The sequence below is a fragment of the Anarrhichthys ocellatus genome, unplaced genomic scaffold (assembly GCF_004355925.1).
Source record: "Anarrhichthys ocellatus isolate YVR2014 unplaced genomic scaffold, GSC_Weel_1.0 scaffold3266, whole genome shotgun sequence".
Taxonomy (NCBI): domain Eukaryota; kingdom Metazoa; phylum Chordata; class Actinopteri; order Perciformes; family Anarhichadidae; genus Anarrhichthys; species Anarrhichthys ocellatus.
Window position 1 is genome coordinate 1 of NW_022283240.1, and position 5964 is coordinate 5964.

The window sequence follows — 5964 nt, forward strand, 5'->3', positions numbered from 1 at the left end:
AAATAATGCATCATTCAAGGCACACAACTGTCCTGTTCAAACTACAGGTTATCATTGGTACTTATGAATATGTAAACATGTCTTCTGAAGTATTCCTGGAGCTTTTGGGAAACTTCCTGCAGCATGAGACGACTGATGAGTCCACGGTCTGGCCGGAGTCTGTAAAGACGGACATCATTTTAGAAACAAGCGGCATAAACTTACACCATAACATTAAAGTCAACATGTTGATCAGAGAGGTACCAATCAGTCATGAATTTTCAGACTGGGGCGGTAAAAAGAAACTCATCACTTCTAGATGAAAATATTGAAGCTTAAGTTGTCAATTCTTACCATAAACTCCAGAAGCAGTCAGCAGCAGACCCAGCAGGACTGACAAGATCACAAACACAAGACATCAAAATGTGCACCAACACAAGACAAAAGATCCTAGTCTGTAAGCAGAGTGGATACCAATCAGTCACAACGTCTCAGATTCGGCGGTAATATTTAAAAACATTTCATTAAAGAACTGACGTGAATCATTTTGAAACTTGTTTCAGACAAAGTCGTTCTAGTGCTCACAACATCTTTGGAAAGTAGATCTACAATTTACAAAATCTGGATTCCTTGTGAATCCACATGCTGTAGAGACAGTTGTCTCTTCTGGCTGCATTTTACCATCAGATAATGTTTTTAACCATCATAGCCAATAATAGTTTGCCTCTTTGGAGAATTTTCTAATTTAAACCGTTGTTTAGTCACCTGTCCTCTTTGTCTTCACCATTGTTGAAACATAAAATACCAGATTGTACAATTTAAACCGTATTAACCACATTATGGTCACATGCTTTTGACTGGTATACAAATTGCAAGCTGTGTAACTGTAGGATTTAGCTTCTGGGATGCAATCAGAGAAATTCTCAGTCATGCACTCCCACTCCATCAGAACTCCAGCAGGTCACTTTACACCTGAGGGAGGTCAGGGTCCTCAGTGCCATACAGGGTCAACAGGAGGGGCAGCCCACTGGAGGAGTAAGGGGCTGCTTAGCCCTTGACTGACGGACCTGTAGTCATCATATCCCCAATCCCAGAAACATTACTATATGTTCTCATTTACCTGCAGCAGTTTAAAGCATCTCTGCTGTTCCCCAAACTGAAGAGTTGGACAGCATCACCAAACCTGCAACAAGAGACGAGCCTTAGTCATTCCAGTTTGATTAATGTGAACGACTACATTATTAGTTCTAGTGTGATCAGAGGGGTACCAATCAGTCATGAATTATCAGACTGGGGCGGTAATAACAAACTCATCACTTCTACTTTAATTAACGAGCAAGTAATATAAACATTTCTGAACGTTGAATACTCACCAACATGAGCGGACAGGGAGCACACGATCGAGACCATGTGATAACTTCACACTGCATGACCTAAAATAAATAGTTATATATAAATAATGATTATGGGCCACACTTGTCACACTCCTATGTGTCCACTTTCAACCTTTACAATTAGATTTATTATAAAATGCGTCCTTATGAATCCACAACATGCTGCAAAGAATGTGATCCTCTGCCACCATTTCATTAATTTATCACCTCAATGCAGTAGTCTTAAGTGTGTTATACTACCATTACATAAAGTCAATTCTGTGTTGTCAAATCTTTTGTACATTGTACAATGTTTCCATCCCGTTTGTCTGAAACTGTTAATGCTGCCTTTCTTTGCCAGGACACCATGCTTCAGTACAAGTTTCCAGTACAATGTTAAATTAGAATACAAGGTAGGATTTAACTTATGGGATGTAATCACAGGTTGGTTCTCAGTCATGCCGTCACAGTCAGCGCCCTCTCCATCAGAACTCCTACAGGTCACTTTACACCCGACACATATCCATCTACATTCTAAACTAACCACTAATGTATATAGAATAATATTGCTATACATGTATTCATCTAGCTATAAACACATTTATTATATACATCTTTAATATATCCCTTGACCTGAAGGAGGGAGTCGGGGTTCTCAGTGCCGTACAGGGTCAACAGGAGAGGAGGCTGACTGGAGGAGAAAGAGGCACCTGGTGGGACACTCTTGACTGGAGGGTATGTCCACATCACACCTACAATCCCAGAAACATTACTAGACTCTGTCATTTACCTGCAACGGTCCGCTGTTCACCACACCGAAGAGGTCGACACCAAACCTGTAACCATTGAAACGGGTTAGTCCATCCAGTTTGATTAATGTGAACGACTACATTATTAGCTCTAGTGTGATCAGAGGGGTACCAATCAGTCATGAATTATCAGACTGGGGCGGTAATAACAAACTCATCACTTCTACTGAAGGAGCAGTGTGTAAGATTTAGTGGCACGATCGTATCCAACTGCAACTCCTCCCAACGGCAGAGTGCCATGACAGGTTTGAGGTGAAAGAAATACTTTTAACACATTCCCCCCCTCCCCCGCTGATTACATTCAATTTCTGACAACTTCTCCTAAAACCTACACACTGTTCCTTTAAGAATCACAGACAGACATCTACAACTTACAAGTCTGGGCAATCCAGATGACGTCATACTCCGTTCAGCATAGAGGTTGACTTCTAAGAACAAAGAATAAGAAGAAAAGTTATTAAGTTTACACGTCTGTTGATGCACAGAACTAGTGTTAAGAATGTGATCAGCAAGTGTTATCAGTCATTATCCAGGTAACAAACAACCCACACCATCAGAACCCTTCAGGGAGCCGGAGATCACTTTACACCTGATCGCTTGTTTCAGGGTTCTCAGTGTCTGATCGGACCAACAGGGTTGATTGTTTCATGCATGGATAGTCTGGTACCTGGAGCATGGGGACTGTTGACTGCATAGGATTAATCATCTCACTCTACAATAGTGTCACTGTGGCGGTTGAGATTCAAACATACCGTGTCCATTTTCATCCACAGCTTTTCAGGCAGCTCGTCCTACTGGCTGAAGACAAGGAACTCGTTAGGACACTTTGACTTCAGCAGCTAAAGAGACGACATTTAGATTTTTCTATTCAAAGCACTGGTCTGACACTACATCATGTTCTAAACCTCCATTATCACCCACATCTGCCTGGCAGGCAGAGTCACAATTTCATTATTTAGTCAAATCCATGTTTAGTTTCCATTCAGACTGTTGGTAACCCCAACGTGTCTTCCCCTTATTGCCAAGGTAACACCAGTGGGTCCACCTTTTCAGGTTCTGGCGTTGAACCAAGGCGTAAGACGTGTGCGGATGTCATCACGAAGGAAACATTTCTAGTTGTAAATCAGACTATAAACTTCAGACTGGGTGTCAATCACCTAGTTAACATTTAAAGAGCTCACTCACCTGGATGAACACCTTTGCTGTGGAGAAGATGTCAGCATCTTCCAAAGCCAGACACCTGCAACAGACTACAGTCAGATCTGAGGACACAAACAAACACTACTCACTGTTTACCTTCGCTGATGTCAGATATTCTCAATTTTAGTTCAGACGAACCACATTCCAAATTTATCATCACTTTCAGCAGGTTTGGGAATCAAGGCTACAGGTACCAACCCTCTAAATGTTTATATCTTACCCTCAACTTCACCACCATCGTGTTGAAGTAGTGAATGAATCATCTGTTGGCAAGAGAACAAATTTACTGCACATGCAAAGGAAACAGCACAATGTTCAAGTCTACATTGACTTTCAAACAAATCTGAATGAACAGATCACGCGACTGATACAGATGTGCAACAAGTTTAGAATAGGATTGTTACTCGTATTACAACTTAAAATGACCTTCGCTGATGTCAGATATGATATTTCTCAACATTAGTTCAGACGAACGAGATTCCATATATATCTCATCATTTTCAGCAGGTCTGGGAATAAAGGCTACAGGTACCAATCCTCTAAATGTTTATATCTTACCTTCAACTAGACCACAATCGTGTTGAAGTAGTGAATGAATCATCTGTTGCAAGAGATGAAAATTAAAAGTTTAGAATAGGATCGTTGCTGCATCATAAGTTAAATACAATCCAGAAGGTAAACCGGCATTGAAATCTAAAATAATGCAGTTGCTCAGAAGTTCGTGTCGTTTCACATTGGTTCAAAGTGAGCTAAGTTCATCATCATTGAAACTGCATTATGACGACATGTACATTATTATAATGTGTTGGGGCGGAAAATAGTTACCGTGATAGTTGAATCCTCTTTATGAATCCTTTCACAGCTCTGCAAGAGAAAAAAAGCACTTCAGTAGAGTCCAACAATAACTTTGTGTCACATTAAGGTTCAAATGTTTGATCAGTGCTTTGGTGACAAACTGCCATGTGACATTAGTCGTCCAGTGGTTTGATGGGTGTTATCCCATTTCATCCTGTCAAACAACTTAACATGCTGTAATCAATACAGTGTTACAAAACTAACACTTCAGATTCTCTGCAGGAGGCATTTCATCCAACTTGAAACAAACACTCAGACTTACATGATGACTTGTAGGTGACATCCTTCTTCAAGCATCTGGTAACAGACACACCTACCAGAGAAACAACATGGTGTAAATCACATGCAGAGGAATTTAAACTATATTTATTCTACAAGGGGTAATCAGATAGAAGGCTGGCTTCATTTTAATCAGGTATATGCTTGTCTTCTGTACTCATCATGTTTACACACCGCCACTGAATAAACTCAAATAACTCCATGCTTTTCTCACCATTGTGCACTTTGCAGAGGTTAGTGAGTCGACCGTGCAGAACCTGAAAAGAAACATCAGGGTTAGCCATAAAGTGAGGGGTAAATCTGAGCTTCAGTATTCTCAAGGGCTCATCAGGTTAATAACCTCGCATCACAAAAATCAGCCATATGCTTGTCTATTAAAAACATCATCATTTATGGCCCTTGTGGAATCTGACAGTTCCTTCTAGCTTCAGTCGCGCTCACCTGCAGACGTCCTTCATTCTTGATCCTCAACTGTGATCGGCCGTGAACATCTGGAGGAGGAGAGCTCAGATTTAGACGTGGACCTCTTTAATATTACCATTTAACAAAATGTGATTTTTATGCTTCTCAGAATCTGGTAAAGAAGTTTCTTCTTCAAATGCTGATTCAGGTAGAAAATTCATGGATTCATCACTGGACAGCCAGAGTCAACAGGTTCTGATCTGAAGAACTGATCTTTAAATTACCTCATGTAGAGTTCAGCCACAGTCTCCTCACACCTGGAGGGGAAAAAACCAATGTCATGAGTTTTAGGACGACTTCAAGCATCTCACATATAAGATATGTTTAATGCTACTCAGAATTTGGTGTGAAGTTTCCTCAAAAGAGTTTCAGTGAGAAAGTTCAATTTGAACATCATTGTAGCATTAAGGCCTCAGGGTTATGTCGAGTTAACCCAAAAGCATCAATATAATACGCATGTGATGCTACAGCATGTCCCAACGAGCCACGTGGTGTAGATAAATTACCTTGGCAGCAAGCAGTTTCTGGATGTTTCGTCTCCATCTGTAAAACAGAAAGCATTGCTTTAGCATGAAGCGTTAGCTAGCAGGCTAACTTCATGTGGCCGGGTAACACGTGACCCTCCACGAGCAGAGTTCAGGATGGCACGAGTCAATAAAAATAAATACATTTACATATAACCAGTGTCTCACATCAGAATAATTCAATGCAGTCACAGTCATTCAGTACAGGTCTGTGTAATTATCATCATTGAGAGACACTGCTGGCAGCCGCACCAAACGTGCAGCGGCCATTGCTGGAAGAGTTCAACAAGAACGTGTTTAACTTGTGTTACACACTAAATACTCCGTGCAACATCTAGAAGACACTTTGTCGTTCATGTTCAGTGAACTAATAAGTTCAAAATAATGCGTTTTAGTGCCGGATGGTTAAGGATTGTGATGAACTCTGGTCGGTGAGTCACTGAAACGCTGCACAGAAGCTGCCAGCTTAAACAAAACGTGGTC

General features: G+C 40.9%; 1 long non-coding RNA gene and 6 other non-coding genes across 13 annotated transcripts; all 7 read right to left on the reverse strand.

The window, feature by feature from the left end:
* Positions 1-6: 6 nt before the first annotated feature.
* On the reverse strand, positions 7-5958 carry LOC116378850 (uncharacterized). Of its 7 annotated transcripts, XR_004212344.1 has the most exons (16): positions 5464-5958; positions 5182-5214; positions 4937-4986; positions 4710-4752; positions 4479-4529; positions 4187-4225; positions 3920-3962; positions 3582-3624; positions 3347-3401; positions 2914-2959; positions 2537-2589; positions 2143-2188; positions 1353-1412; positions 1100-1162; positions 334-372; positions 7-159 (listed from the first exon to the last, which is right to left on the reverse strand). It is a non-coding gene; the product is annotated as an uncharacterized LOC116378850 (long non-coding RNA). The 7 variants fall into 7 exon arrangements; XR_004212348.1 differs by having other exon boundaries at positions 2914-2955; positions 4187-4529; XR_004212343.1 differs by having other exon boundaries at positions 4187-4529.
* LOC116378856 (small nucleolar RNA SNORD31) lies at positions 226-299 on the reverse strand. The gene has a single exon (XR_004212355.1). It is a non-coding gene; the product is annotated as a small nucleolar RNA SNORD31 (small nucleolar RNA).
* LOC116378854 (small nucleolar RNA SNORD31) lies at positions 1230-1304 on the reverse strand. The gene has a single exon (XR_004212353.1). It is a non-coding gene; the product is annotated as a small nucleolar RNA SNORD31 (small nucleolar RNA).
* Positions 2256-2330, reverse strand: LOC116378855 (small nucleolar RNA SNORD31). The gene has a single exon (XR_004212354.1). It is a non-coding gene; the product is annotated as a small nucleolar RNA SNORD31 (small nucleolar RNA).
* On the reverse strand, positions 3139-3265 carry LOC116378852 (small nucleolar RNA SNORD22). Its single transcript, XR_004212351.1, has one exon. It is a non-coding gene; the product is annotated as a small nucleolar RNA SNORD22 (small nucleolar RNA).
* LOC116378853 (small nucleolar RNA SNORD30) lies at positions 3794-3863 on the reverse strand. The gene has a single exon (XR_004212352.1). It is a non-coding gene; the product is annotated as a small nucleolar RNA SNORD30 (small nucleolar RNA).
* On the reverse strand, positions 4068-4131 carry LOC116378851 (small nucleolar RNA SNORD29). The gene has a single exon (XR_004212350.1). It is a non-coding gene; the product is annotated as a small nucleolar RNA SNORD29 (small nucleolar RNA).
* Positions 5959-5964: the final 6 nt, after the last annotated feature.